This window comes from Terrapene carolina, unplaced genomic scaffold, assembly GCF_002925995.2.
Source record: "Terrapene carolina triunguis isolate 2854851 unplaced genomic scaffold, T_m_triunguis-2.0 Scaffold58, whole genome shotgun sequence".
Lineage (NCBI taxonomy): Eukaryota > Metazoa > Chordata > Testudines > Emydidae > Terrapene > Terrapene triunguis.
Genome location: NW_020664409.1, coordinates 50,022,044 through 50,031,392, shown reverse-complemented (window position 1 = coordinate 50,031,392; position 9,349 = coordinate 50,022,044).

Genomic DNA, 9,349 nt, shown 5'->3' with positions numbered 1-9,349 from the left:
GATGTCCACATTGCTGGGCCCCGTACTTTGAGCAAAGTCTGTGTCCATGTCCTCATCACTCTCGTCACCACGCTGCCGTCGCCTCCTCGCCTGGTTTTGCTTTTGCAGGTTCTGATTCTGCATATACTGCAGGATAATGCATGTGGTGTTTACAGTGCTCATAATTGCTGCTGTGATCTGAGTGGGCTCCATGCTTGCCGTGCTATAGTGTCTGCACTGGAAAAAGGCACGGAACGATTGTCTGCCGTTGCTCTGATCGAGGGGGGGCGACTGACAACATGGCTTACAGGGTATTAAAATCAACAAAGGGGTGGGGGGTTTGCATCAAGGAGAAACACACACAGCTGTCACACAGAATAGCCCCCTCAAGGATTGAACTCAAACCCCTGGGTTTAGCAGGCCAATATTCAAACCACTGAGCTATCCCTCCCCCCACTATTCATGAAGAGAGGGAGGGGGGAGCAAATGAATACAAATGAATACAAAACAAATATGGTCTCTTTCTTGTTTTGATCCACTCCATCTCTCTTATACCTCTTAGGCTGGCAGCAGACGGTGCAGTACGACTGCTAGCTGTCATCGTCTCCTGGGTGCTCACCAGAAGACGGTGCAGTACGACTGCTAGCCATCGTCGTCTCCTGGGTGCTCACCAGAAGACGGTGCAATACGATTGCTAGCCATCGTCATCTCCTGGCTGCTCGCCAGAAGACGGTGCAGTACGACTGCAGGCAGGACTGAATCTCCATGAGATGAAACTAAAAAAGAGAATGACCTGGAGTCACTCCCATTTATGTCCAGGCGCCTCTGACAGACCTCACCAAGGTCTGCCAGGAGCACCCATGTCTGCCCAGGCACCCCGACCAACCTCACCGAGGTCGGCTAAAAGAGCACCTAGGAGACGACGACGACGGCTACCAATCGTAATGCACCATCTGCTGCCAAAAGGCAATGAGCTGCTGCTGTGTAGCAATGCAGTACCATGTCTGCCAGCACCCAGGTATGGTGTCTGCACAGGTAACCCAGGAAAAAAGGCTCAAAACGATTGTCTGCCGTTGCTTTCACAGAGGGAGGAAGGAAGGGGGGGGGGCGCCTGATGAAATGTACCCAGAACAACCTGCAACGATGTTTTTGACCCATCAGGCATTGGGATCTCAACCCAGAAGTCTAATGGGCAGCGGAGACCGTGGGAACTGTGGGATAGCTACCCACAATGCAATGCTCCAGAAGTCGATGCTAGCCTCGGTACTGTGGACGCACTCCGCTGAGTTAATGGTCTTAAGTGGGGACACACACAATCGACTGTATAAAATTGATTTATAAAAAAATCGACTTCTATAAATTCGAGCTAATTTCGTAGTGTTAACATACCCATAGACTCCTCTGGAACTATTCTTCAAGGGAGAAAACTAGCATTGGTCTGAAGGAAGCAGGAGCTGGTGGGAGAGAATTGAAAGTTCTTGGGCTTAATGCACTAGTGGAAGGCGCTCCAATACTATGTTGATGAGCACAGCACAAAACCCTATATAGAACAGAACAGAATAGGAAAACATTCCCCTAATGTTGGATATTCCTGCCTGAGGCAGGAAAATTGGCAGACATTGCTAAAAGAGCAAGGTCAGACAGATCATTTTCTGTCCTAAATTACTCCAAGGCCAGGGGTCAAGTAGTACTAACATATAATGTAAACCTTCTATAAGTTGGCAGTAAGAGATCATTGCAAACCTTCAGAATGGCAGTTTTGGTGCAAGGTCACCATCAATGACAGGTGTCTAAATACCTTTGAGGATGTAGGCCAAAGTCACGAATTTGGTCACATGCTTGGAGGTATGACTAATTCATTCATGTGCCAGTAATGGACCAAATGGTCAGAAAAAAAATGTTAATGATATGGCCTTTTAGTTTGAGCCACCATGTAGTTTTGGTTACTACCAGCTACTTTCTGTCAAACAGATAAATTTTCACATCAGATACCTGAGCAGAATATCTCATTCCAATCAGATTTCTGCAGATCAGGCTTAGATTCCAATTTTAAAAGGCTATTTTTTCAGAAAATAGCATCTAAATTCACAAATTGTGTGTGTTTATGCTTGGTGGGTATGTATGTACCTGTGCAAACAGGTGTTTAGACAGCTACAGAGTCTAGCTGATCACGCAAGCTAGCCCAGATGGCCTCCTCTTATGGGAACTCTAGCTGGAGGGGATAAACTCTCAAGAATCTCTTAGGAGATTACCCTACATTGTTCTGCTAGTGGAGTGGCATTTGCTCCACATGCAACAGGTTGTGGGACCTTCACAGAAGCCCCATCGTCTCTTTGGAATCCCTGCAGAACACACTCCATGGGATGTAGGAAAAGAAGGGAATGGATCCATGGAGGTGCCTGACTCCCTATTCTGTATGATTCATGTGCAAAGGATCAGCTCTGCCTGCTGGTATCAGGAGGGGTCTAGTTTCCTTGTCCACACACCCATTCAGTACTGGGTTTACCATGGCACCACTGGCACCATGCCCATGCTCAAAAGGGGTCTCAGCCTGGCCTGCTCCACTTGCGCTGCTGCGCTGGGAGCAGCTGGATCCTCTCCACCCCCCCAGCTGTCTCCCCTACTCCTCTTGGCCGATCCAGGGCTTCTCTCTGCCCTTGGGCCCACCAGCTGGCTCCTCCCCGCCTCCTGGCCCCTCACCCTCACCCACTGCTTGCTCCTCTCAGTTGGCAGCCAACTAAGGGCTTCTCTCCGCCCCATCTCTGCCGGCGGAGGAGAGGAGCCCTCAGCCGCTGCCTCTCTGGGCCGGTGACTATCTGCTTTGGGCTCCCCTGTGGAAGTGGTGGGCTGGGGAAGTTGGTGACTGCCTCTCCCCCCACCCCTGCCCATGCAAGGAAACATCTCTTCTGCCGCAGGCACCACCAGTGCCAGGCGGGTAGGAATGGTGGGGCTCAGGGCCGCTCTGTGCTCCCAAGCTTCAGCTGTCCTGCCCCCTAGCACTGTGCTGGGAGTCAGGATCCCTGCCCTGTGTTGGCTTAGCAGGGCTGGGGGGCGGGGCAGGGTGTGGCGGAGTGGGTCTGTGCGGGGGATGCTGGGCTGTAAGGGGGTGGGAGATGCTGGTCAGTGGGGGAGGATTGTGTGTTTTGGGGTGCTAAGTACTGGGGGTCTGTTGGGGGCGCTGTGTAGCTGTAGTGGTGGGACTATGGGGAAGAGGACTGGGTAGTGGGGGTGGGGGAGATCTGTGCATGTTGGGGTGCTGGCCAGTGGGGGGTTTATGTGAGGTGCTGTGTAGTTGTGGTGGTGGGGCTGTGGGGAAGGACATTGGGCGGGGGGCGGGAAGATCTGTGAGTGTTGGAGTGCTAGGGAGTAGGGGTTGTGTGTGGTGTACTGGGAAGATGTGGTGGGGTTGAGGGTGGGGGGGCACTGGGCAGGTGGTGGTGTGCAGGGTGCTGTACATTTGTGTGTGTGGGGGTGCTGGGCATAGCAGGTACAGGGGTGCTGGGTGGGGGTGTTGTGTGGTGAGGCACACTGGCAGCACAGGGCTGGGTGGGCCAGTGTGCATCTGGCAGCTGCCAGTTTGTAAACAGTGCCCTCGCACTGAGCAGATAGGGCTGCCCCTGCCTTACAATGCCCCATTGCCCCTGGCCTGCTCCTCGATCCGGGGACCGACCTCCCCACGCCATGTTCCATTGCTCCCATGGGAGGGGGCCCACAAATATGTTTGGCACCGAGCCCACAGAAGATTAATCCAGCCCTGCTCCCATTTACATGTGTAGATTCAGTTACCTGAACACTCAACGTCAGATTAAAAAAAAATAAAAGAGAGAAAGTAAGTTTTCAGGATAGCTGAGTCACTAAGAACGAGAGGAGAAAGATGCTGAAATATAGAGAAAACATGGACAATAGAAGAAAAGTTTGCTTACTGAAAATGTTTTGCCTATGTTTTAATGGCAGTCTAGACTATTTCTACTAAAGAAAAAAGGGGAAAAGAGGGGCCAAAATCCCTTTCATGGACCCCACCAGCCTTCCATGTTGACAGGGAAAGTAGCAATAGCTCCTCCTTGAACCATGCTCCTGCTGGAATCTTAGTTTATTTTTGGTAAATTTGACAGGTACATTGGATCACTTCAATGGGACCTCCTGGAGGTCCTGTAGTGTAGTGCAATCCTGCACCATTTCCATCATGTGCCTCTTAGACACCATCTGAATCAGTGAATTGAGATTGACTTTGTTCTTTAAGAAATCAGCTTACAAATCTGTTCTTAATAGAACTAATACGTTAAAATAATGATGCATTAATAGTTCTAAAGATAGACCTTTTTGAAATATAAATCTTCCGGTCTTTGTTATGTAAAGCCTCCACTCAAATACGATTGTAAGATCTGTAACTTGTATCATTAAGTTCTGCATCCTTTTTGCAGACTTTGTAACTTCAGTTATTGTTAACAGAGCCTTTTAAGTTTTGTAACCTTTGCAAGCTCTGTAACCTTTCCATGTTACCACTTGTATGAACTTCCAAGCTTTGTAATATCCCATCACGCAATCAGAGAGTGTGAATGAGGGAGTGTGTGGGGAAGATAAGGGAGTGTGAACAAGGGAGTGTATGTGGGACTGGGCGGAGAGGAACTGCAAGGAGAAAAGAGCCCAGAGACAGGGGTGCCTGATGTAATCTGCCCTGAGAAGGCAATCATGGGGTGCTATAAAGAAAAGAAGAACCTGGTATGCATGAAAGAAACTGGTCTGGGAATGCTTCTCGGTGACGCACACAGAAGAAAAACTCAGTGTACGTGACAGGAGCCACTCAGTTCCAGAAAAAGGAAGAAGGCATGCACACAAGCTGCTGCTCCTTGACCTGCTCACTAGCCTGGACTCATGACTGCAGGCGGACACACCAGATCTACCACGCTGTGGCTTCTCGGCTTCCATGCTGTCTCCGGGACCTCTCCACCTGTGTAAGTGTGTGGGTGCATGAGGGTATGAATGCGGTGAATATGTGCATGTGTGGATAAGCTCCATCTCTTTTCTATCTGACGCAACAGCGGCATCGTAATAAAACTAATACAAGTGGGACCCTGGGTTGATTTTTAGGGGAACTGAGGTAACAGTCTTAAAATTATATAATTATTCTCTAGAGCTCTCTGACTCTCTGACTTAAGTCTCTGAGGTCCAAAAATGAATGGTGTTCTAGCATGCACCATGACTGCATAGCAGAGCAATTTTATCAGGAATACTGGACACAGTAGAAATATACAAGTCAATAGCACTGTCGATAGGATGTGATGACTCACTCAGGTAATGCTTTCAATAAAAGGCAATAACCTACATGGTGAGAACATGTCTGAGAATAATAAGTTATCCCTGGTAATGGGGTATGGTGGAGTAGTGTTAGTGAAGAGAGTAGTTGGGGGGGGGAAATCACATACTGAGAAATGTTCGATACTATGATTAGTTTATAGAAGACATTATTTTGAATTAGGAAGTCATTACAAGAAAGATCTTGTCAACACACACATAAAGATCATGTGTAAGAATGTGATTGATAAACACAGTTTATTATTGCAAGATCTGTAACGTGTTCAGAGAGATCTATGATAAAGGAACCATTCAGTAGTTAATCACCAGAGTAATAGGTGAAGGAGATGTTTATTGGAAGACAACATAAACCACTGTATTAAAAAGCGGATCCGAAAAATAAAAGACATGAAAGTCAGATATGAACCAATCTGTCCTGCCTCTCAAAGGGTGCAGAGGTTATTTAAATGAGTTCCAGGGGCATGTTTTTGATAACCTTAACAATTCATGTGGCACCATGCCAAATCTGCATGAGGCACAGCAAATCTAAGTTGTTCTCCGCTTTCTAGAGAATAGATTGGATGTTAAGTAGAGCAAAGCAAAGTAGATTTCTACTGTGTTTCTAGACTTGGGTAGTAAATGATTTTTTGAAGGGACATTGATTAGAAAAATGACTCCTTGCCCTTGAGTCACTGCCAACTTCTGTGTCTCTGTATCATTGCTGATGAATGCTACTGATGCAAGTAGAATGAATAAGCTCCTGGGATAATGTTAGGTCTAGACTCCCATTGAGAGAACTTTTTGTAAGGATTTAAGGATATCATTTACACTGAAGCTTAAAAGATGGGAAAGCCAAAAATTCAAGACCCTAGGGACACCTGAGAAATAAAAAACCTGTAGGCAAAGGAGAAAGGGGAGCTCATATATTGTATGCTGGTGATGCCTTTTGTTCATTAGCAACACTTTGTGAAAAAGGTTCCTAAATCAGTAGCTTGCTCACTGATGAAACACTAAACTGGGTAAGCTGGAAGTGAGAGAACATCATTCCCACTATACAATTGTCCTGCACCACAATGCAACACTTGCACAAAGTTTTTGCTACAGACACATTCTGGTCGCGGATTTTTCTCTTAAGTACAGCTCTCACTGACTCAGTACTATTACTCCAATTAACCAGGTTCATCCTGTGTAAAGAGACCAAGTAATATACAGCAGCACCGATTGCTAAGGCCACACTAACAACGCCCTTCTTGGCTTCCAGTAGCCTACTTCAGGGAAAAGGGCAGACAAGCACACTCTGGCATAACAGTAAAGCAATAGTAGTTGCAGACCAGGGACACTAGTACTTAGACTTCCAAAGACAGACAATGAAACCAAAAAGTAAGTTTTCTGTAGAACAAATAAACAGAGGCACCAGGAGCCAATCAAACAACTGATCCCCATTTAACTAGCAGCTGACATGAAAATTGAAAACAAACACACATTGGGGTCCAGATTATTAGCAAAACATGTCTGACTTCTGCACTGAATAAAGAGCCAGTAGCCTTGGAAAACTGATTTGTATTAATGAGGTGAAATTAATTCATTCTCTGTTCAAGTTTCTAAATGCAACTATAAAGCAGTCATTGTGGCAGAAAAGGTGCATGGATCAATAAATCATGCCATGGGTCATTAAGTTCCTAAATAGAGTGGGAAGACTTTGTAGATGATGATGGATAAATATTATATACAGCAATATCTGTTTCATTTTATACACACACAGTACAAGTTACAGAAGCCAGCAAACAGAAAACACGTCTTGTATGGGAGCAAGCCATCAAAGACTCCCTAGATTTTCTTGTTAAAATGACACTGCTACACTAATTGGAAGATTGGGACAATTTCCCAGCCTCTGATGAAGTCTATTCCCCTCTTTGGATACTACTTTATCATCCCTGCCAAAAATAACTTAACCCAGTGTCACTTAACATTTCTGTAGGGCAATTTTTTTCATCTTTGGTTTGGGCAAATGGGCACCAGATTACAGGTTAAAAAAAAAAAAAAAAAGCATTCTCAAGCAATTAATCAAACTCCCCTAAAGGACATTAACTCTACTTTTTGGATGCCCACCTCAAGTTACACAGTGGAAACGCTGTTCTGTTTTAGCAGTATATTCAGTAAAGCTGGTTGGAAGCTGAGCCAAGAGGGGAAATTGCAGAAGGTGTTCATGAAATCTCCTTTCCTTTTTAAAAAAATCGAACTATTTTTGTTGGCATGTTCTGACCAGCTCTAATACCTGCAGATATTACACTTTGTTCCTCAAAAATTATTTCCAACAAAGTGCAGCAATGAAGATTTGTTTGCCACCACCTTACTTGGTTGTAGATGGTTGTGAGAAACCATTTTCACTTAAATGGAAAAGCAAACAGACTTCCTTGTTCCTTACCCTCTTCTCTCTCCTGGGCTCTCTCCTGTCAGCTTAGAGGGTCTTCACCAGAAGCGCTACAGCGGTGAAGCTGCATCGGTGCAGCCGTGCCGCTGTAAATGATTTATTGTCGACATAGCCCAAGACATGCTTTGTAAAATGGTTTCAATCGCATGGAGGTGTTGTTTGGTTTTCGGTCTTCACAGCCTCCTTCTCTCTGTTTCAGGGCCTCATATCTTTTGCCTGTGTCAGCGTCTCTCTCACTGCTAATTATTTTCCTGCACAGCTGCTAGTCTTTCCATCTCAAAAGCTACGCACAAATCTGTAAAATATGTATAACAAAATGTGAAGCTACTTGAAAAATAATGGAGTTGTTTGCATTTCATTAGTACTCCTAAATGTGTCAGGGCTGCAAAAAAAGAAATTGACTATTATGTCGAAAAAATGCTAAAGTGCCTACAAAAGATTAGCACTTGAGTGAAGAACTGGCTCAAACTAATTCTGCGCAAGACTGAAGCTGGTTCTAACAGGCAATCGCTTTGAAGAACTAAGAAATGTATTGAATTCCTCTTCCATCAAAGGAGTATCCCCTCCCCACTGTTTGTGAAAGTGTTACTTAGGGTCCTATATGACTCCATCGGAGAGCATCAGTGGTGAGAAATACCTTCTTCATTCATTCCCTGTCAGATGAAGATCTGACTACAGTGATCTGTGCATTCATCACATTCAGACTAAAATACTACAACTTTCTGTATTTGGGCCTGAAGATGACAGCAGTGCAGATGTTGTACCTTGAGCAGAATATGGCAGTCTGTGCGCTCAGTAGGATGGACTGCAGTGAGTACATCATTCTTATGTTCCAGTCCCTGCACTGCCTCCTATTCTGCTTCCATTACCAGTTCATGTCCTTCGTCCTGCTCTTCAGAACCAGCAATGGGTCAGGACCAAATTTTATTATTGTAATTTTCCACGTTGACAGGGAAAGTAGCAATAGTTCCTCCTTATTTTAGAGTATTTTATTTCACAACTACAATTTCCATCCAGGACCTACCAAGACAGCTCTGGTCCTCTGAAACAATGCAGCTCAAAACCCAGGATGAAGCATTTGCTAGCTGGATATAAAGCATTCTTGGTCAAGAGGGTTTGGCTTTGGAACAAGTTCTCAAAAAGAGTAGGGGAATCCTATCTGACCACTTTAGGGCATGCTTCAGGATCCTCCTGCTTGAGAGACCTTTTCCCAATATAAACAGAACAATTTATATTAAAAAGTTACAGATATACACCCCAAGGAAAACTTTTGATAACTAGGAAAGTGATATTCACTAAGAATCTTACCACACAGATTTAGTTTATATGAGAAACACTTAAGTACCATGGAAATTGGTACTAAAGAGAACCATGAGATAGGATATACATTTGTTTAGAAAAAAATTAGCTAGATCAAGCCAAAATGTCTTTGTTTGAACAATAAAGGGTTGGCCTTGCACCAGAAAAATGGGGTAATTCATATTTTTGCATGATTCTCAATGCCAAAAGAGTAATTTGATTGTAGTTATGAGTAAAAGCTAAATGTGAAAGGCTTGAATGACCACTGTACCTGAATGTTTAAATCACAGAATTGATCATATACACAAAGAGTGAGTCCAAGTACAGTAGAACCTCAGAGTTATGAAC